This window comes from Heteronotia binoei, chromosome 6 (assembly GCF_032191835.1).
Source record: "Heteronotia binoei isolate CCM8104 ecotype False Entrance Well chromosome 6, APGP_CSIRO_Hbin_v1, whole genome shotgun sequence".
NCBI lineage: Eukaryota > Metazoa > Chordata > Lepidosauria > Squamata > Gekkonidae > Heteronotia > Heteronotia binoei.
This window is the reverse complement of record NC_083228.1, coordinates 110,231,439-110,255,301: the sequence shown is the minus strand read 5'-3', so window position 1 is coordinate 110,255,301 and position 23,863 is coordinate 110,231,439. Positions and strand designations below refer to the sequence as shown.

Here is a 23,863-nt window from a genome sequence, read left to right as displayed (position 1 = left end):
CTCTGCGAGGGAATGCCTGGGAGGGTGGGCAGACTTGGTTCTTGGGGGGGGGGGAATGGGCTATGAGCCGCCATGCTGCCCCCTGCGTGGCTGGACAGAGGAGGGAGATTACCCTACCCGACCACACAAGGCTGTTGTGCGCTGGGCACTTGAGGGGGGACAGCTGAAGTAGATGTATGCCCAGCGGATCGCACTCTGAGTTCTGCGGCCCCCAGGGGAGGTGTTCTTTGCACATAGCAGGGGGCGGCAGCACGGCAACACCGGAGAGGGGGGCTCTGGGAGGTGGTGGTGTCTTTTGGAATTGGTCTGGCTGCTCCCAGACACACATTCGAGCCGCTGTCTAGGACAGCGAACTCCTGCACTTGGGACTTCCTGCTTGTCCGCGCATGCCTCTGCCCACCTGCCTGCCATTTGCAGAGTCTCTGACAGCGGGAGGGAGTGGGGGGATTGACGACCTCTCCAGCACAGGCTTTCCGAACCCTTGCCCGGTCACGTGCAAAGGGCTGGCCAATTCCATGCTCCCGCACAATACTGTGCCTCCCCCACCCCCACCTCAGCAGCGGGCCAATGGCATGTGCCTGGGCGGAATCACCATGGCAATGGGTTCTCTCTCTCTCGTCGGGCCCCTCCAGCCGACTGCGGCCGCCAACGCTAGCTCTGCAGTCGAGCGCAGCTACATGGCGGTTCTCTGGATTGGGCTGTCCATACCTTAAACTACACAAGATCAAGAACATATAAAAGTTTTAATTGGGAAAAGCTCTTAGCAATAAAAGCAGCCTTTCTCTAATGTACTGTAGGGAGGGGATGTCATGCATCCCCAGGAGATTTTGTCCTCCAGTGACTATCATATAAACAGATCATATTTACAAGCACATGGAAGAAGAAAGAGCTAGGATGCTGCCCTAGATATTTTTCAGAGCCAGCTCTGGGGTCATTTCTCTCTTTATGTGTTGTACTAAGGTACTCATACCAAAGTATGCCTCTTCTGTGAAGTAGATATATAGAACTGGCCACTTTTTCACTAAAATCGGGTGCTCCTGTACTTTTTAAGGAAAAGACTCTACATGTCTGTAGCCTTTTACATTTGAAGGGAGGGTACATCTGTTTGAAATAAAGATCTAAGAAAACTGAGAGTTATAATTGGCCCTTCAAGATACATTCATATGATTGCAAGATATGAATGTCGGCTCTCTAGCCCCCTCTACACCCACACCCTACACACATGATAAGTCAAAAGGTATTGGTTGAAATGCTCTGAGAAATAGATCTAAGAACATTGTGAGTCAGAATTGGCTCTTCAAGATTCATCCTCATATTTATCAGGGTTGCCATTCCCAAGTTGGGGGCAGGGGATCCCCTGGTTTGGAGGCCCTCTCCGCTGCTTCAGGGCTATCAGAAAGTGTGGGGGAAGCGGTTTGAATGTCTGCTGAGCACTCTATTATACTCTATGGAGTGCCCACAGGGTATAATGGAGATTCTGGGTATCTTGGGCTCTGTATTTTGAGGAAGAGGCACCAGATTTTCAGCACAGCATCTGCTGCTTGGCCTTAAAAAACTCCCCAACAGGGGGTTCAATTTTATGACCCTACAAAGAAGGTGCCCCATTCTTCATTATTTCCAATGCAGGGAAGGCATTTAAAAGGAGTGCAGCCCCTCTAAAAGAAGTGCAGGACTCCTTTTGGAGATTAATCATGCTTGTCACAACCTTGCTCCTGGCTCCACCCTCAAAAGCTCTTGGCTCCACCCCCAAAGTCCCCAGATATTTCTGAGTTAGACCTGGCAACCGTACCATCACCTCTATCACCAAAGTCCCCAGATATTTCCTGAGTTGAACCTGGCAACACTAATGATGTCAGCCACGTAGAGTCTCCAGTCCCCCCCACTCCCACCACACATGGTTGAAATGCTGTCAAAAATATTCCTTTCAGCAGCAATAAACATGATGCCATTCTGTCATGCACTAAGAAACAAGGCTTCCTTCCATATTATGCAATTTGGATCCCTTATGGCAGATGATAATTACCTTTTTTATTGCACCACTTCATAACACTCAAAGTGCTTGACTCTTTACAACAGTCCTACACAGATAATGCCATGTTTGATCCTGCAATTAGCAGGCTATTCATAAATATATATTGAGAAGACACAAAAATATGGAGATGCAGCGAGCTCTGCTAATGTCAGCCATGGCAGCCTTGCAAGTCTTAATAAGCAGGAATGTGAAAATGAGAGGGGAAAGTTTAGATGACTATCACATGATGTTTTGCTCCTGCTGCTATATCAACAACATTTGGGCTGAAAGCCTATTCTGTGCTAAACAACCAGCTGGTATACCTTGCAATCTGGGGCAGCATTTTGACTGCAGTCTAGCTTTAGGAAAACTGGATGACAGAAATTAGGATTGACTTCTTGCAGTAATGCCTCCATGCCACTATAGCAATAGTCTCCCCTCATATACAGGTTATTTTGGTTTTGGATTTAGTGCCGTTATGATGGGAAATGGAAATTCCCTAACATTCTGTGAATGGTTAGCAGTTAAGTCTTTAGAGACTTTAGAGTAGTAGCAGAGCATGTGCTTTGCAGGCAACCTTTGACAGTGTCCCATTAAAGGATCTCAAGGAAGCCAGTTTCAGGTTGGAATGAATACTGCCCTAAGTGTAAATTATGTGGTTCAAGGTAAGTCGAATTCATAATCTTATATAATCATTCATAGCTGAACACATGAAAGCTTACACCCAGAATTAAACTTTGTTGGTCTTAAAGGTGCCCCTGAACTCAAACTTTGTCCTACTGCTTTAGACCAATACGGCTACTCACCTGAATCTACCTGTAAATGTAGTCAATGGATATACTAGAGAGGAGGAATTCCAGCTCATTTGTATCCACATCTCCCTCTCCAGAGCTTCCTCCTTTTACTCATGCATGTTGCAATCCTTCTTCCATCCATTGGTCTCCTGCTTCTTCCTGTCCCCAACTACTTCCCATCTGTTTCTGCTTCCTAATTACCTCCTGCACACTCTAGCAACCTGGCAGGTATTGCTTAGAATACTCCTCTCAGCAGTCTACAGAGACATTCAACACTATGTGCACTGCACTTCCATTTTCTTTATTACACCCAGCATGTGTTCCTCACTCCTAGCATACCACAATGATGTGATTAAACCAATTAATGGGGTAGGAGCGGGGGGGGGGGGGACAAAGCAGAAAGACTGTTTTTATCATGGGCTGTTTGTGAGCTTCTCAGGATCTTCTGGCTGGCTACCATTTAAAAAACAGTGACCAACCAGATAAATATCTGGTCTAACTGTTCATGTTTTGAGCACCTGAATAGATATGACTGATGCAAACTTGAAAGCTGGCTTGGTGCCGCAGTTCCAAATGTCATAAGAACATAAGAGAAGCCATGTTGGATCAGGCCAACAGCCCATCCAGTCCAACACTCTGTGCCACACAGTGGCAAAAAATTATATATATACACACACACTGTGGCTAATAGCCACTGATGGACCTGTGCTCCATATTTTTATCTAAACCCCTCTTGAAGGTGGCTATACTTGTGGCTGCCACCACCTCCTGTGGCAGTGAATTCCACATGTTAATCACCCTTTGGGTGAAGAAGTACTTCCTTTTATCCGTTTTAACCTGTCTGCTCAGCAATTTCATCGAATGCCCACGAGTTCTTGTATTGTGAGAAAAGGAGAAAAGTACTTCTTTCTCTACTTTCTCCATCCCATGCATTATCTTGTAAACCTCTATCATGTCACCCCGCAGTCGACGTTTCTCCAAGCTAAAGAGCCCCAAGCGTTTCAACCTTTCTTCATAGGGAAAGTGTTCCAGCCCTTTAATCATTCTAGTTGCCCTTCTCTGGACTTTCTCCAATGCTATAATATCCATTTTGAGGTGCAGCGACCAGAACTGCACACAGTACTCCAAATGAGACCGCACCATCGATTTATACAGGGGCATTATGATACTGGCTGATTTGTTTTCAATTCCCTTCCTAATAATTCCCAGCATGGCGTTGGCCTTTTTTATTGCAAATGCACACTGTCTTGACATTTTCAGTGAGTTATCTACCACGACCCCAAGATCACTCTCTTGGTCAGTCTCTGCCAGTTCACACCCCCTCAACTTGTATTTGTAACTGGGATTCTTGGCCCCAATGTGCATTACTTTGCACTTGGCCACATTGAACCGCATCTGCCACGTTGACGCCCACTCACCCAGCCTCAACAGATCCCTTTGGAGTTCCTCACAATCCTCTCTGGTTCTCACCACCCTGAACAATTTAGTGTCATCCGCAAACTTGGCCACTTCACTGCTCACTCCCAACTCTAAATCATTTATGAACAAGTTAAAGAGCATGGGACCCAGTACCAAGCCCTGCGGCACCCCTTTGAAAGGTGGACTGTATGGCATTACACACTCCCAGGGGTTCCTTCCCAAACTCTCTCCTCTTCTCCACACACCATCCACACATCTCCAAGAATCTTCCTACCTGGAGTTAGCTTTATGCTGGGTCAAGGGGGAATACAGAAAAAAAATGTGTCTAAGGACTGCCTTATCCAACCAATTTTTATTATTTACTACTTTGATGAATTGCTAACGTTTATAGTGCTATTAGTGCACCTGAAACTTCTTTACATAAGCCAAAATAAAAGTCTCTGCCCCAAGATGTTTACATCAGTATTCCATGAGTTCTGGATACTTCCATTACCAAAATGGTGGTCACAATATTTCCATGAACACAAAATATTTGGCATTTGAATATACATGGCACTGGCTGTGGGGCATTAAAAAGCTAATTTAGGTTTCTCTTGTAACAGTAGCCCAATATAAGGCAAATATCTAAGACAATTATATGGCAAATTTTTTAAAAAAAAGAAAGAAATGAAAGCTGAAAAGCTCATTTCACTCTGTACAGTACAGAGACAATCCTTTAAACTTCTATGCCCAGTTCTAGAGAACTCTGCTCTATGATAATGTTATTATTCGAAAGATCAAAGTTATTGGGTGTCATTTTGTAAACCCTGTGGAGCACAGAGCACATAACATTATTGTAAGCATCATACAAGGTTATGCTCCTTGTTGTGATATAAAAATAGCTAAAATAAACAATCCCAGCAAGTGGTTACAGCATAACCTTTGAAAACTTCAAAATATAGGCACGCTTGGTCTTCTTTCCTGCTTGCTTTTTTAAAGCAGGGTAACTTGATTATCTGAAAGTGAAGTATTTCTGTATTTTAACAGAGTTTGTTCAAACAAACATTTATTTTAGAAGAAACTCTGTTGTTAAACTAGGTGTCAGAGGTCTTAAAATTAAGCTATACAAGCATACTGTGTCTATTTCTCTCCCATACACGCCATTCTTTTTGTACGATACTGCAGTGACTCTACCAGAATTACAGATATTAGATGGTGTTTATACAAGACTGCTTTTTTAAAAAGGCAATTGGACATCAACTTGTTTTCCATAAATCATCCAACTACATGCCATTAAAACATCTCCATGGATTTTCACAGATTCAGCAGAACCGCCAGCACAAATATTCTATTTATTAAGAGCTTAAACTTTATTTGAATAAAACTTTATACCGCGACCCTAGAGTAACAAACTCAACCTCTTTGGTCCCATGGACTAACACAATTAAACATTCACACCATTTTAGGGAACTGACTGAAATGACTATCAATTCTGAAAATGGAATAAATTTAGAATTGCACTGTCTGGCCATTCAACTCCCTTACAACTATTTCACCAAAATCCACAGTAGGATTCCATTTTGCAGGTACAGATCTCAAAGAGACTACATTACTCACATTCACAATTCTGGGGTGAGGAATGAGAACATACTAGGAACGCATACTAGGAACGCATACTAGGAAAACACAGATTCCTTCAAGTTAAAAACTGTCCAACTGTCCTATATTGATATATAGGGTTGGGGCACAGTTGGATACTTCTCATGAAATCTTCCTTTAGAAGCTGCACTAAGTGCTATACTTTAATAGTTGTTCAGAGAACTAGTGAAAATGTGCCCTACTTCCTTCCCTCTGAATTGGCTTTGTAATGATCATCTCATAAAGCTAACTGGTTACTGGTTGTAACATTGTTGTACTGACAATACTGGTTATGCAGTAACATTGTCATGCTGATTATGTAGTAACATTGTTATTCTGGCAATATGATGCCTGAATAGCTGGGCCACATAGATAACATGAGGGAACACCAGATTTTTTTTTTTAATCTGGCAAAAGAACAACTGTCATTGACACATACTGCAGCAGCCATGCACAGCTACAATATTCATTTCTGTAAATTTATTTATTTATTTATTATAATAAATAATAAACTCCATGTTGTCCTATTGAGAATATAACTGAAGTTATTGCGGGTTGTAAGGAAACAAAATTGTCCCCAACTAATTTTTTTAAAAATACACTTTCTTTTTGTGTTTTTTTTTAAACCCTGAGAGTCTGAAATCACACTCCTATTTATACCATATCCAGGGCAGGGGGTTAATGTGAAACAAAATGAAAACTAAGACTGGCACATTACTTAACTGTCTGGTGACTGGTCAGATACTATTGTGACCAAACCTTATCAAATATTCCATGCAATAAGACACAGTGAAGGCGGTAAAATATTTTTTAAAAAAATACATCCTGTCTTCTGCCTTGCATTGCTGCTGTATAGCCTTGACATTACAGCAACATGGATGGCAAGACCAACTGAATCAACAGGGAGAAATTATTCTTGCATTCAATGCAACTCAAAATAATTCTTTACAATCATGTTGACCTTATTATCTAGCAACAAGTCCGGCTCTAACAAAACTCCTAAACTCCTCACAAAAGCTGTCAAATAGAAGCAATTGCATTCAGAGTAGGGCATACAACTCACTTCAGAATCTTGGCCTTACTATCACCTCGGGTTGTAAATCCCCTGGAGGTCCTCCTCTCACTTCTGGGTTACCAGAAAGTGGGGGGGGACCAGTCCCCATAGGGTATAATGGAGAATCAATCCATGGGTATCCTAGGCTCTTGGGGAGCTGTTTTTTGAAGTTGAGGAACCAAATTTTCAGCATAGCATCTGGTGCCTCTCCTCAAAAAAAACAACAACCAAGTTTCAAAAAGATTGGACCAAGGGGTCCAATTCTATGAGCCCCAAAAGAAGGCATCCCCATCCTCTGTTATTTCCAATGAAGATAAGGCATTTAAAAGGAGTGTGGTCCCTTTAAACATGATGGCCAGAACTCCCTTTGGAGTTCAATCATATTTGTCACAACTTTGCTTTAAGTACCACCCCCAAAATCTCCTGGTTCCACTCCAAAAGTCCCCAGATATTCCCTGAGTCAGACCTGGCAACCCTACCATCACCTCTATCTTATCTGAATTAGGTTTTTTTTTTCCTTTTAGTCACCTGACCATAGTATCTAAATTCTGAGAACAGAAATGGCTGCTTCTGATGGTGTGTTCAAAGAGACATGAAATATTTAAATGTCTGACATAAATTATTGCAAAACATTGGTGAAAGGACAGATCTCTGAGAATGTCATTATGGTGTACACAGGCAGGAATGAGGGGGTGCTTACCCATAAGCCTGACAGAAAACTGGAATAATGTAGTAGCCTAGCACACTTACTGGCCACTTACTGCAAGGCATTTCTGAACATGCAAAGAAACACAAACATCACTGCCAAAAGTCTTGGCCAAGCATTAACACATACCCCCTAGTTTCTGTAATCTGCTTTGTTGTATTTATCATGGCATATTATTTTATTGCATTGCTTTGTTCAGTTTTGTAATTAACCTCAAATCTCAGTGAGACAGACTAGAAACAAAGTAATGAAATAAGTAAGTTTATTTTTTCCTGCAGCAAGAACCACAAAGAAATACCCTTCCATGCAAACTGGCTGTGCACTAACTTTCCTTTGAAGGATGGGACTCAGGTTGTGAGAACCTGGCTCATTTCCTAATTAATATAAATGCATTCTCCAACAATTGCTGTTCCCAGGGCTTTTTTGAACAGGAGCACACAGGAACACAGTTCTGGCTGGCTTGGCATCAGGGGGTGTGACCTAATATGCAAATAAGTTCCTGATGGGCTTTTTCTGTAAAAAAATACAAAAAGCCCTGGCTGTTCCTGTATAATTTTGGTTGCTCTTATGTAATTGTGGGTTGACTCTAGTATTTATGGATAATAGACAAAGAGGCCAGTTCAGTGAAATTCACTTTTAAAGAAACCATATCCGCTATTGTTGATACTTTATTAGCTTTTTAAAAAGTTAATTTCATTGTTTCACAATCCTATTAACTTGTATAATTAGCATAAATATCAAATCTGTCAGTGAGTAAAATGTGTATTTTTTTACTCTGATAATGTGTTCAAAATACTGAATCATTATTAGAAAATATTTCACCGATTAACTGACCAGCTGTCTTTTGCCCAGTGAAATCCCCAACCCTAACATAAATGACAACATCATTTTAAATTTTACAAGTTTCATAAATTTCATACTAAGCAACATTTAGAGGAAATACTATCCTGGCTTTAGAAATTCCTAGTTAAAACTGCTGTTTTAGCAATAAAGCTTAATATATATATTGCAACTAATACACGCTATCTAGGCTAATTGTGTCTTCGATATCTTAATAACAAAACTAGAAAATTAAATTGTTTACAGACATATGGCCTGGATACTGTGCCTTCAGCTGAAATCAATGGAGCTATGCTGAGTTACATGAGTCAAAGATATGGCTCATTGATTTTATCCATTACTTACTGCATTAAATCAAGTAAAGTCGGAGTCTCACTCTGACTGTAATCTAAACAGCTACGGTAAAATAAGGCATTGCTTCAAATCAGGCAAGCACCATGCATAAATATCCTGTTAGCATAGCCGTCTGTAATACTTGCAAAACATATCGGCTGTTTAGTACAACTTATAATTTAGCTTGAGACCATCACATCAGGAGTAGTCCCAGACCCAGGCAAAATACGGTACAATAGGTCACTAAATGAGAAACTCACTGAATTCTGACTAAAATCCATGCTGAGTGATGTAATAAACTAGGGCTCAGAAATTCATCATAGGAATGCGTGCCAGGTTACTATAAAATACTCTGCACTGGGCTTCCTCTGAAGCTGGGCCAGAAATTCAAGCTGTAAATGACTTGAGTCCAAAAGTACCTGAAGGACAGCCTCCATCTGTATGTATCAGCCTCATTCCATATTAACCTTTCTTCAGAAAACCTGCCAGGGACCCACAAGAGGGTTCTCTCAGCTGCAACCCCTCAGCTGTGGACCTCTGTCACTCAGAATCAGCTTACTAGTCCCCAGGTCTGGGTGGGAGATCCCCCAGTTTTGCAGTCCTGCCCCAGCAGCCACCATGTGCCTTTAAATCTCGGCAGGCTTAAAAGATTGGAAACTGTTTATGTTTTGGAAAGTCTGGGTGCTTTTAAATTTCAGTAGGAGAAAAGCTGGATGGGGACAAGGCAAGAAGGAAGAGCCACATAGCTCTTCCTGGTGAGTGTGTGAAGTTGTGAGAAAGTACGGTAAGTCAGCACAGTCCCTCTGTTTGTTTTCTATTTGTTCAGACGTCACGTGTATAGTAAAAAAGATAGTAAAGAGTAAAATAGAACCTGATTATGGGACAGAGGCAAACTCCACCCCCTAAACTGTTTTGTTCCTTACTTTCATTTTCCTGTGTTAGTCTGAAGAAGTTGGTTAAAACACAGCAGATAGTTACATTCAACAACCTGTGAGTAAATTGCCCCAGCGATCACACCAAAGTGTGGGCCTACAAACTGTTTATTTTGGCTGCTTTGTGAGTGTGCATGTATGTGTGTGTCTCTTAATAAAGCCATGATAAGGGACTTGTGGGGGTATGACAAATTTCACTTTCATATAGTGGAAGCGCAACTGCTAGGGAAGCCTTTAAAGGAAAAAAAAGAGGATAAGAATATGAAGACTGTGTTCAAGGGAACTGCACTGCTGTATTTTATTTTATTAGGGAATGGGAAAGTCTTCTGGCTTCACCCCCAAAGCCTCCAAGCTCCACCACCAAAGTCCCCAGGTATTTCCTGAGTTGGACCTGGCAACCTTACACCAGGAGGTGTAACTGGTCCTTCTACTGTCATCAGGAGGCCAGCTTCTTTCAGAAAGCCTTTGAGGAAATGTAACAGTTATGCTTAGGGCTTTATTTGCAGTGCTTTTGCTGATGCTTTAGTGTCACTGGACTCAAACTTAGTTCTTACATCAGTTATTTGTAACTCTGGTATTTGTATGCTAATTTGCTGCCATTCACAGGTCTTACCAACTGTTTCCCCAATCTCAGCTACACTTATCTCCTAGTATCTTACGGATCTTGACTTTAACTAGCTCTTCCTGGCAACTAAAATGGTATGACTAATTCATATTTGCGTGAAAAATTACTCCATAATACCTACATTTACTAACTAGCTTGACAGCTTTCCCATCTATATACCAATTCAAAACATTCCAAGATCATAACTGATTTATCATATTGCTTGACCCTTGATGAACCCATTTGGTGGACGAATTCAAATTGCAATGATAAAACAGACTGTATACAAGACTTCAGATATTTCTGCACACTAGGGTTGCCAGGTCCACACTGGCCAGTGCGGGGGGGAGGGGGGGAGATAGGGGGCAAGGATGACAGATCCAAGTTGAAAAACTCCTGGAGATTTGGGAATGGAGCTTGGGGAGAACAGAGCCCTCAGTGGGGTACAATGACACACAGTCCACCCTCCATCCTGTCTCTCCAAGGGAAGTGATCTCTACAGTCTGGAAGTGAGCTATAATTCCAGGGGATTCCCAGGTACAACCTGGAGGGTGGCATCTCTACCGCAAACAATAATTTAAAAAACACTTTCATGGTTTGACACTTAGTAGTCCAGGGGAACATGAGATGTTCTTTTTTAAATGGCTGGGATACTGTAGAAGGATAGTCAATGCATTGTATAGATGTGCAGAATTTCTCATATAGCCACTTATTTCCAAGGAGAACAACTGTTGCACACAAAGCTGACTGGCTTTTACTGCTGATCTCAAAAACCCAAATACCTTACACTATGTTATTTTTTTTTTCAAAAAGTTATTTTTTTTTTAAATAGAGTAATGAATGAATTTGCATGAATCAACTTTCATACTGCCATTTCTAAAAGACAGGGAGGAGGCTGCAAATGATCAAGGGGAAAAAAAACCCCTGCAAATGATCAAGGGGGGGGGGGGGAAACGCCTACAAGGGGTTGGGGAAGAAAGACAAACACTATCAGTGATTTTTTTTCTTTTAACCATTGCTTATTTTATTCTGATTATTACATCAATGCTTCTGGGTTTTGAACTAACAAACAGAAGTATCTGAATTTATTTCACTGATGTTGACTTGACCTTAGACACAAATTCCATTCACATTGAATCAGGTGGCATGCTGACTCTGAAACAAGGTAAATCTCCAAAAGCGACCATTGCAAATATGGAGAGTGTGTGTGTGTTTCTGTCCCTACCTATGTCTTAACACTGTAGGGAGTGTGTGTGTGAGTGAGACCTCCTATGTTCCTACCACTGTGGGAGAGATTCTGAAATCCTTATCATCGCAGCATTCCAATGACTGGATATCACTGTTCACAGAGCTCTTTTTGTAGCAGGAACTCCTTTGCATATTAGGCCGCACACCCTGATGTACCCAATCCTCCTGGAGCTTACAGAAGGCCCTGTACTAAGAGCCCTGTAACTCTTGGAGGTGTGCAGCCTAATATGCAAAGGAGTTCTGCTACAAAAAAAAGCCCTGAGTTCAGCTTGTTCTAGACAGCACATATGCTAGCTTCAGTTGTGAACATTTTGCTTTCCTTGCATGCACTGTATGGCAACCTGAAACTGCAGTCCTATGCACATTTACAAGGGAACAAATACTACTGAACTCATGATCTTTTTTTTTTACATAATCATGTAAAACAATGCTGCCATCACTATCGCTTTTTGATTTTTTCCTCTTTTCCTCAGCTTGCAAAAAATAGTACTATTTGAATTCCCCATTGCTTAAAGATTTCACAGACACCAACAGAGGGAGCTATTAGTTTATATCTGCCAAAATGGATGCAAATATTACACCAAGGCCAAACATTTGCAGTCACTTTATTGATTCACTCTAATATACTTCCTGACACACATTAAATTTCTGTAATATTCTTATATACATTAGCAACTTTCACATGCCCATCCACGTCAACATATCTAATTCTCAACATGGCCAAATCTCTGAGTACTTAAATCAGGAGAATGGAAACACAAACAGATAAGACAGATCTTTCTAAAAGTTTGCCTAAAGGGCTGAAATCTTTTTTTTTTTTTAAGGTGAGGTTTAAAAAACCCAAATTGATAAAAAGGAGCTCTTGTAGCTTTATGAAATAGATGCCCTCATTGGCTGTTGCTAGGTAACCACAACAATATTGCCAGACTTCAAGCCATGGTTTTCGTCAGTAAAAGGTGCCCACTTCCAGGGCTGTTTTGGTCTTTAAAGGAGGACTCACTGGGGAGGCCTAGCAGCAAATACTTGGTGACTTGCCACCACTCAAATTTCATGATTCACCCAGGCATGGCAGCTTGGCAATGTTCAACAGCAGTCACCTCACATAAACCAGTGTGATGTACTGGCTTGAGTTTCAGATTAAAATCTGGAAGATCCAGGTTCAAATCCACACCCTGCTATAGAAGCAAGTGACACATTTGCTACCTAAACTACCTCACAGGGTTGCTGTGAGGATACAATGAAACCAAAGAGAATGATGTAAGCTGCTTTGGGTTTCCATTGGGGAGAAAAGTGTGGTACAAATGAAGTAAATAAATAATGTAGCCAAGGGGGGGCAGGTAAAAGGTAGGTTGACTGGTGTGAGAAGGAGAGAAAAAGGGAACGGTGAGGATACGGGAGGTGTCACGAGAAAGAAAAGAGGAAAAAAAATATGGAGAGCAATCAAAGGGAAAGTGAGATAGGATGGCTGATTGGTGGGAAGGAAATAAAAAAATAGAAAAATAAGAGGCTATAAGGGCTTTCAGGAAAGGAAAAGAGGAAATAGTGAGGGCATCTGATTTTCCTCTGCAAGTCCCTTTCTTGTTGTTGCTCTAATCTGCCTTCAGTGTTAACAAAAAAGAAAGACGTAAAAAGTAAAATAAATAAAATACATTCCTTCAAATAAATCCTTGATACTGTTTTTTTTTGGGGGGGGGGGGCAGATTATAGGAATTGTCATGAATCAGCCACAATTCCTAGCCCACTGCTGTACAACTGTCACAATATGCAATGTGCATGGTGATGGCAGGCAGGACTATACATAACCACACTATGCATGGCTGAAACACTTCAACGGCTGCTAGAAGCATTTGAAAATCTGGTAAAACCTGTGCCAATAATTCTTGGAACTAAGCAAAATAGAAGAGGAGAGCAAAACAATAATGGCCCATGTGCCAGGATTTGAATATTGGTTATTTTCCATTTTCTTCCACCACAGCCATTGCTCATTTGCTACCTCAGTTAGGTTTTTTATACCAAATTTCCAAAATAAAGCAAAAGCTCTAAGGGATAGACCTCCACAAGGCAGCAAAGTTAAGGCCAACACAAGCCTTTGCTATTTCCTTGCAAACCTACAAGAAAGTGAGTAGAAACCAAAGCCAGCCCTTGGACAACCATAAATGAGTCCCTGCTCAATTATGCTCTTCATGCCACTAAAAGAAACCTCTTTTTTTAGCACTTAAATAAACAGAATATTTATTTCATATAAGCCCTGTACAGAAAACATTGTATACATTTTTAATACTTAATTTTTTAAAGATTAATTCATTTATGCAATGGACCTTGGAGTACGTTTCAGCTCTAGGTGAGGTAGCCTCATCAGTTCAAGTTCTCCTTTAATGTTGAATTGAAAATTCTGTTGTTGGATTTCATTGACAGGTCTTTCCTGAACTCTGAATAGCTAAATTGACTGTCTGGTATGCTTTCCTTGCACTCTTCCAATGGTGGTTGGTGCAAGGAATCTTGAGATATGCTTTCAGAAGAAATCTTGATATGACCAGATGGGCTGCCAGTGCTTCTGGTTGCGGTATTACAGCAGCTGCTTGATTTAAGTAAGGCTCTATTTACCTAGCATCTCTTGTTCAGAGTTCGCATACATGCACCTGCAGGTCTTTTAACACCTGAATGTGGTACTGCTAATTCATCCCTCTTCTTAGATATTTTGGTCTGATCTTTACTAAGATGATGATGCTCCAACTGATGGGCTATGGATTCTAAAAATCTCTCATTGTTGATGAGGAAGTCAACACCATTTTCACTTTCCCAACTTTCAATATTTCTCTTGTGGTCTTCACTCAATTTTAACAACTGCATTTGGCTCTTTTATCACTCCTTTTCATCTTTGAGCAAGTTGCCTCCTCTGTTCAGAAGTTGACTTGGATCTGTTGATTTTTTTCTCCAATTCAATGAAACGCTCCCATGTAGTTATCCATTTCTGTACACTAGTGTACTTAAGTTGGTTCTTCTCGTACTCGAGTTTCATATTCAGAAGTTCCTCATCATGTTGGTTCAACAAGTCTTCTGTGAAATTGTCATTATAAAAAGGCTGAAATGCAGCTATCTGTTGATCGCTATAAAAATACTTTTGCCAGTAGTTATTGGGCTATTGCCTAATTTTCAAAGTAAGGTCCTTCAGTTTCTCTTTCTTCAGCTCTTCCAGGTTTAGCAACTGTTCTTCCCACACCTTTAGTGCTTCAGAAATAGAGTGCTTGCTTGTAATTCTTGTAAAATCCTCCTGCTGCTCTTGTGGGCACTGAATTCTGTCCCACAGAAGTTGCACTTTTTTCCTCAGTGTCTCAAGGCTGGCAGTCAAGGATTCCTTCTTGCTCTGCAACTGATTAACAAGTGATTTAAGATATTCAATATTCTTCTTTGTACGGTAAATATATTCTTCACCAACAAGCAACATCTCATTTTCCAGGGTACCATCTGGTACATGCACGGGTTATTTTGTAGAAAAATTGGTGGTGGAGCTCATCCAGGGATTGTTATGCAGCTGTTATGCAGCTGCACATACCACGTCTCTCCCCACACGTTCCCCAGAGAGTACTACGCTCGGGCTCACAAAACCTGTTGGTAGTCCCTGGGCCAAAGGAGGCCCGCCTAAAATCCACCAGGGATCGGGCATTCTCAATAGCGGCACCCCATTGGTGGAACCAGCTGCCGGAGGAGGTACGGGCCCTGCGGGACCTAGGGCAGTTCCGCAGGGCCTGTAAGACAGCCCTCTTCCGGCAGGCCTATAACACCTAACTGATAATGAGAACACCTCTGGATGGAACAAAATGCTTTTATAGACTGCTGATTTTATCTTATCTTTGTTTTATTAATTATGGTTTTAATTGTATTTGTAACGTTTAATTGTATTTGTAAATGTTTTAAATCGAATTGTATGAATCACTATGCTGTGAGCCGCCCTGAGACACTTCGGTGAGAAGGGCGGGATATAAGTCCACTAAATAAATAAATAAATAAATAAATAAATAAATAAATAAATAAATAATTTAATGGACAAGGTGGGGAGGAAGAGGGGAAACCCTCAAAAAGGTTCAGGAGCTGTGCTCCTGTGAGCTCCTGCTGAATCCGAGGCCTGGGTTTATGGCCAATTTCTTTATTGTACTGTCTGATTTCTCCTCTCAGTTTTTTAGAACTCTTTCAATCTTTGCTCCTTAACTTGCAAGAGATTCTGAACATGTTCTTAACGTTCTTTCAGCTCCAGTTCCAGCTTTAGTTCTTTCATTAAAAGAAACCTTTAAGTTCCAACCACCCTCTTCTAAGCAATGGTTAAGGAGGAAAGGAAAAGTGTTAATACATTTTCCTCTTTGCCTCAGAAAGGCATAGCATCTTTCTAGAGCTCTGAGTCTTAGGGAGCTAACAAGGGATTCTCCACAAAACAGCAAGAAAGCAGAAATCAGCATCTCTTGGATCCTACAGAGTATTCTTTTAGGATTCTCAAGAAATTCAAATAGAGGTTAACCTGTTAAAAGACTCTGCAGATGGTCAAAGGCACAGCAGACTTTTCTTCTCTGGAATATTAATTTGATTCCAGCTGTCTTTAGATCTCATTACCAACCATCCAATAATCTGAGTTTTGGCAACCCTGTCGTATTTTTAAGGCAACAGACATTCAGTGGTGGTTTGTCACTACCTGTCTATGCCCAGCGACCCTGGACTTCTTTGGTGGTCTCTCACCCAAGTTTTAATTAGGGATGATGCTGCATAGCTTCTAGCTAGCCTGGACTGTTGAGGTCGGGGCGTCTTGTAATAGCTCTTAACAAAAGAACAAATCATAACAAAAATGCCAACACATGTGCTCAGCTTTTACAGAACCCCTGGAGTATGTGAGCTTTCTCTTTTTACTTCTGCTCTATGCTTTAAACATAAAATGTTCAAGTCTTTTACAAATGTCAGAAGGCTTAAACTGGTAACATGAGATCATATAATACTCAGTTCATAATATTCTCTCTTGCTTAGGTCAGTGGCAGCTCAGGGATGTCACCAACATTTTAAAGTTTAATGTAAGTGATATAAAAATGCTGTGAGAACCTGATCCTGATTGGGCCCATAGTACAGCAGGACTAGGAACCCTTGTTCCTACTCCTGGCACCTTTTTAAGTGCCAGCATAGTCGCAGGGGTCATTTCAGCACTTGACGTGGTGGGGGACACAAGCGTGCCTGGTCCTACTGTGGCCCTCATGGTAAATGTTAATTACATTACATTTAATCCTGGATAGAATTATGGAAGTTTATTAGTTTTTAATAAGACTCTAGCTCCCATGGAAACACTCAGGGCCCCATTTTGTATGAAAAGAAAAATAATAAGTTATAAATATATGAAAGTACTTCTCGTGTTTTAAGCCAATCTGAGTTCTGAATTTTTAGTTTAATGGTAAGGCTTTAAAACATCATTACTGGAACCCATACATCAAAGATCATCTGCCACTGAGATTTGAGGTATATTTCAGATCTGGCAATGACATTTGAGATATATTTCAGATATATTCCCTGCAATTCTTAAAACACACTTCCAAATCTTTATTCTATTTACAATATGCTGGTGGTATGGAAGCCATTGCAATGCTTTTGGAGTAAGATAAGAAGACCTAAGATATGTGGGATGAGCCACAGAGCCAAAAGATTCTCATGTAGAACTACATGGCAACAGTCTTGATGACACAAGCATAATACACATCAAACAAATGTAACGTGAGAATGGCCCTCTTGACTAAAACGACTCATGGTTCACACAAAGTACTAGGTGAAGATAATGATGCTGGATTGATAGCCTCTGAAACAACATTATACATTACTATGAACAATCAGCTTCTGGCAAGGGAAGACCCACATCACAAAACGGCAGCCCAACCTTTGCTTTTTTATACTGTGAGCCGCCCTGAGCCTGCTTCAGCTGGGAGGACAGGATATAAATAAATAAATAAACAAACAAACATGAGTAAAAAAATGTAACAGTCTCCACCTAGATTTTATTTGTGTATTTGTTTTAAATATTTTTATCCTGTCTTATCACCTTAAGGTGGCTAATAAAGCAACAGCAAGTTGCAAATGCTTAAAAACAATTATCAACAATTGAGGTCTGGTTCCCAGAATTTATTAACAATCCCTGGGCCAAAAGAAGTTAGGCTGAAGGCCACTAGGGAGCAGGCCTTCTCGGTGATAGCCCCTCGCTGGTGGAATGACCTTCCAGAGATGGTGCAAGCCCTGCGGGACCTGAACCAATTCCGCAGGGCTTGCAAAACATTTCTTTTTCAGTTGGCATTTGAGACATCTTGTGGTATTTGAGACAGAACCTGATAACGAACGAACAGATATTTAGCCATCTCATATACATCAGGACTATATTATTTTAGCACCTATTTTATATGTTTTATGTATTTTAAATAACTTATTTGTAATTAATGTTTAAATTGCTATGCTTTATGTGAATCATGGGACTCCCATGCCTGTTATATTGTTTATTGTTTAATGTGAATCATGGGACCCCATGTCTGTTAGCCGCCCTGAGCCCGCCTGGCGGGGAGGGCGGGATATAAAAATAAAATATTATTATTATTATTATTATTAACAACAAGATAAACAAGATCAAAGCAACACACAAAATAAACCAACAATCAGATCAGTGAAAGCCATACACCCTCCACTGAATGTCCTCTGTCTTCCTGAATGCAGGAAGTGAAGGCACTCTCCACATACACTCTGGTAGATCATTCCAATAACTGGGACGACCATGGGAGAAAAAAAAGGTTATGTAACTACTTCTGATTTTGAAGATAAAGCAGAATCTAAAATTCCATTTTTTTACAGGAGAGTTTTTTCTGTTGTTTTCCATTTTACCCTCCAAGGCTTCCCACAGTGTAATGATCTTGTCCCACACCTTGGCAAACCTTCTATCCAATGTTTCTAGTCGGCCATCTGTTCACAGTTCCCTTTTCATCTTCTTTCCCTGCCATTCTGTTGGTGTTTTTCACTTCGCAATTTTGCCAAAACTTCTTGTTTAATTTAACACATTACATGGGGGCAGTAGTGAAAATTTAGGCATTCTTTTCATCTGTTCTATTCACAGTCCTACCAAACATAATGCTATTGTAATCACTCTCTAAGTAAGATCCCATTCTAACTATGCTCTTGCCGTAATTGTGTAGGCGTGCTAGCATGTAATTTAATTTGTTCAAATCAATTTCAGTTGAAGGGCACTGAGGGAAAAGGAAACAATGCATGAGTTTCAGTTGTTGAGTTCTATGAAGACAGCTGCAAAAAAAAGCCACTGGAAAAAGTCCTTTGACTGTTCGTAACTTTGTGCCGGTGCAATTAAGTTGCTGTTAGATTTTTTCTAAAGTAGCCAAACTGATTTAAAATCAACTTTGTTTAGTTAGTTTTTGGCAGCTCCCATTGAAATTTACCCCTCTAATCATTAAATTAGATGGGAGCAATGATCATTTCCACCCTCTCCGCAACTCAAATGCAATTATTCAAGTGACTTACTCTAAACCCTTTGGTAAAACCTTGATATTGATTCTGAACTAAATGTAAGAAAAAGGGTCTATAATGCTGGACTTTGCCAAGAAGACCCAAATTCAAATTAGGCATTCCGTTCCTTAGATGATGTCAAGATAGTGTACGATTGCAATAAAAAAGGCCAACGTCATGCTGGGAATTATTAGGAAGGGAATTGAAAACAAAGCAGCCAGTATCATAATGCCCCTGTATAAATCGATGGTGTGGCCTCATTTGGAGTACTGTGTACAATTCTGGTCACCACACCTCAAAAAAGATATTATAGCATTGGAAAAAGTGCACAAAAGGGCAACCAGAATGATTAAAGGGTTGGAACACTTTCCCTATGAAGGAAGGTTAAAACGCTTGGGGCTCCTTAGCTTGGAGAAACATCGACTGCGGGTTGAGTTTTACAAGATGATGCATGGGATAGAGAAGGCAGAGAAATAAGTACTTTTCTCTCTTTCTCACAATACAAGAACAAGATGTTGGAAGGATGGAAGGAAGGAAGGAAGATAGAGAGATAGAGAGGGAAGTAGGAGGGAGGGAGAGGTGGAAAGAAAACGACTTTAACATTAAATGCATTATCCAAGCTGCCAGCTGGCTTGGCTTTGAGAAGTGACTTAAAAAGACAAATGCCTCCTTGACAGGGTGGGGTGAGGGGCTTCAAGAGCCACACAATATGTGTGAAAGAGCCACATGTGGCTCTCGAGCCACAGTTTGGCCACCCCTGCCCCACAGCATCACCATACAGAGGCCATTTTTTTCTCCCACTCTTCAGTTTCTCAAGGACAGGGAACTGAGGCCAAGGGCAGGGGTTCACACACTGCAGCAGACAAATGATAAGCCTGCTTTCCTCCTGTGGAAAAGTAGTACAAAAATACTTTCAGCCTGGCTGGGACTCTGGCACAGGCTTCTCTGGAAATCATGAGCAGTGCGTGGCAGCCATGTCTATCTATAATCCACGTATTCTGAAGGCAACCCAAACAATTGTTTTTAAAGCAAAGTGTTTGATAAGTTTTCAAACATCAAAAATAAGCACAACTACAGTGATTATGTGATGACATACATAAATAAAATCATATGCAAATTTCTACCAGTTGTTTTTATTATTTTAAAAGAGCTAATTTAATTTAGATGACTTGAAATTTGGGACTGTTTTTTAGCCAGGCCTAATTACCAGTGGCTGAGGTATTAATCTTTAAATGAAATGTTTTGATTTGCTAAACTAAACGCTGACTTGAATTGGTTGTTCTCAAATCCAGACTGTAAATTCATATATCCAGGAACAACTCGATTCATTTTACCCATTCCATTTACTACTTTCTCACCCTACTATCTGGCTGGATCTAAAAGCGTCAGAAAGCAGCCAGCAAACAACCTCTTCGAATGCTTTTTCCTAGTGCACATGATTCACAGATGAAATGTACTGTACAAAAGCTAGCAACTATGAGTTTGCTGCCCCATATTGTATAAAGTTCTCCCTATATTTGTAATGTTTAAATATTGCTCTAGCCAGATACTCTATTTGAGCTGAGATGCTATGTTTAAATTCTGAATCAGTGTCTCGAAGAAAGCAGATGAGTAACAGGTCAGCTTGACTAAATCAACATACAACATGGTAAATTTAGAAATACGCTTGTGAAATCAGACATTAACTGTTTTCAAGAAAGGGGGGGAGTTTATTTTAACATGGGCAAATCTAAGTATTACATTCAGAAAGAAAGATCTGAACACACAAGCAAAAAAAGAAAGAAAGAAAGAAAGGTCTGAGTAGTAAGAACTTATATATAGAACTATGTTCAATTCTGGGCACAGAAAAAAGATTCAGAAAATGACTACGGAGATGAGGAAAGGTTTAGAAACCAAGCCCCTGGAGAGAGCAAGATATCTTAGGCTTAGAGAAAACACAAGGCAATAGGAACATTCTGAAGCTTTCCAAACAGGCAAGAAAACAAAAGAGGATGGAGGGAATTAACTGCTCATCATTTACACTAAACAAAGGTATGAAAACAACTGAAACTGCAGAAAGGGAAAGGAAGGTTAAATGCTGGGGGGGGGGGGGGGAGGGGGAAGGCTAATTGCAACTATGTGTTGAATTCAAACAACCAAAGATTTTTGTCCCGGTACACTGCTGCTCCCTCTGACTTCTTATTGTCATAGTGCCCTCAGTAAACAGAGCAGGTTGTACACAAGGGGCTTCAGTGGAAAGAGAGAACTGGAAGGAGGGGAGGGAGTTGGGTAATGTTTGCCATTCCCCCATCTCCCTGCAGCCATGCGCTGCATCCCACACTGATTCCATGTGACCCCAGCCACATAGGGATACCGACCTCAGGATCCCACAGAATTACAGCCCATCTCAGGACTACAGAGATTAGCTGCCTGGAGAAAATGGATGCTCTGGAGAGCCCACTGAGGCCCTTTTCCTCTCTAGCCTTCACCCCCAAATCTCCAGGAGTTTCCCAACCATGATCTAGCAACCTTGCCCCCCATCACCCACCAGTGGCCAGAGAGGACTTGGCAACCCAGCACCCAAAGTGGATTTTCAAAGAGTGCAGAGTGCTGCAGTAGGACAGGGAGGGTGACAACTTTGTTTTTTACTTATTTACTACATTTTTTTATCCTTCATTCCTTCAATGAGCTCAGGATGGCATACATGGCTCTCCCCTTGTCCATTTTATCCCCAGAATATAATGAGGAAGGTCAGGCAGAATGGCTGACCCAAAGAGAGAATGGCTGACCCGAAGTCACCCAGGAGGTCCACACGACAAGGAGGAATTTAAACCGGGTTCCCACCCCCACCCCCCATCTAAACCTAGCATTGTGATCATTGCACCATTCCCTTCTGCAAACTTGCTGTGTTCACGTTTAGTCATCTGAGCTCAGAAGAGGGAAGCCTTGGGGAGAACTGTTCAAAAACCTCAGAATTCTCTCCACTGGCAGATTCAAAGGACAGGCTGGCCAATGCTTAGATGGCATTCAGTATGGGTTCATACTATATATTACATAAAATTGCATATTTTTGACCCCTGACTCTCAAATAAGTGGCAGGCTGCTTTCAGGACTGAAAGAGCTGCAGGACAAAGAAGAACTACTTAACCCCTTTCCCTGCTTCCTGATATTTTCCTATCACTTATTTGCTTGAACACAAATCCAAGTGGGCTGAACACAGTTACTGCAACACCCAACCGACTTGTAGGGTTGCCAATTCCCAGCTGGGGCAGGGAAAAAGGCACAAAGGCGCCACAAAAAAACAGCCTCTATTAATATACAGTAGTATACTTATCACTAATTTTATGCACGATATGGCATACTTATAAATTCATGTATAAATAAATCACATTCAGAGCATAAGTGTGGGGGCATATAAATACATGATATGTATGAACCAATTCTGTGTGCTAGGCAGTAAGCTTGCACACAGAATTACATTTTAAATAACAATTTGTATAGACTGCAATGATTTTAGGCACTTATTAAACAGTACTGGTAGTAAATGATCTGAATAAAGTCTTCAAAGATACTGAGTATCTTCTAAGCCCTTTTGTGATGAGAACAACTTACTGAGATGACCTAACAGTCTTACTATGCAATCCTAAACAAAGTCACACCTTTCTAAGACCATTGATCTAAAGGAACCTAGAAGGGTGTAATTCTGCTCAGGATTGCACCGTTAGTTGCTTAAAGCATGTCATTCCATTACTTTCTTTCAAGAGCAATGCTCTATAGCTCAAAAAACGTTCATGCACATGTTCCTCTGGATACAGTGGATCCATGAACTCTCATGCTGCATAAACTCTGTTAGTTTATAAGGCTTCCATTTGCATTTGTGGTTTGCATATCTCTATATGTGCAAGTGTGCATGCACACACACTAGGGTTGCCAAGTCCAATTCAAGAAATATCTGGGGACTTTGGGGGTGGAGCCAGGAGCCAGGAACAAGGGTGTGGCAAGCATAATTGAACTCCAAGGGAGTTCTGGCCATCACATTTAAAGGGACGGTACACCTTTTCAATTCCTTCCTTCCATAGGAAATAATGAAGGATAGGGGCACCTTCTTTTGAGTCTCATAGAATTGGACCCCCTGGTTCAATCTTTTTGAAACATGGGGAGTATTTTGGGGAGAGGCACTAGATGCTTTACTGAAAATTTGGTGCCTCTACCCCAAAAAACAAAACAAAAAACCCAGAGCCCCAGATACCTGTGGATCAATTCTCCATGATTTTCTATGGGAATAAATTTCCATAGGGAATAATAGAGTTCCCAGCAGACATTTTCCTCCCCTCCCCCCGCTTTATGACGACCCTGAAGCAGGGGGAGGGTCTCCAAACCGGGGGATCCCCTGTCCCCACCTGGGGATTGGCAACCCTAACACACACATGTGCATGGGAGATGTCTTGCTTATTATCACAAGTAAAATGCACACAAATTCTTGCAGGGAATTGTTATTCCGTATCTATTTCTGACACCACCTAGGATTTACTATTGAACAAAACTATTGAATAGTAAGGATTTACTATTGAACAAGACCTTGCCAAAGCAGTCTTTGCAAGAAGATAATATGTGTTGACTCCTGGGTTTCATGGTTGCCCTGGCAACCAACAGCAAAGTAAAGCAAGATGTGTAGATGAAATCTATAGTGGTCATGAAGGAAAGTCAGTTTAAGGATACAGTAGAGTGAAAAGGGGATGAGGAATGGTATAGTATAGCCCAACCTCATCAGATTGTGGAAGATAAGCAAGACTGGTACTTGGACAGGA

General features: G+C 41.0%; 1 protein-coding gene and 1 pseudogene across 13 annotated transcripts in view; both read right to left on the bottom strand.

Annotated features, from left to right (window-relative positions):
• Window positions 1–23,863, bottom strand: part of MBNL1 (muscleblind like splicing regulator 1) — a 227,432-nt gene that overhangs the window by 68,488 nt on the left and 135,081 nt on the right. The window lies entirely within an intron of this gene.
• Window positions 13,806–15,039, bottom strand: LOC132573443 (protein regulator of cytokinesis 1-like; annotated as a pseudogene).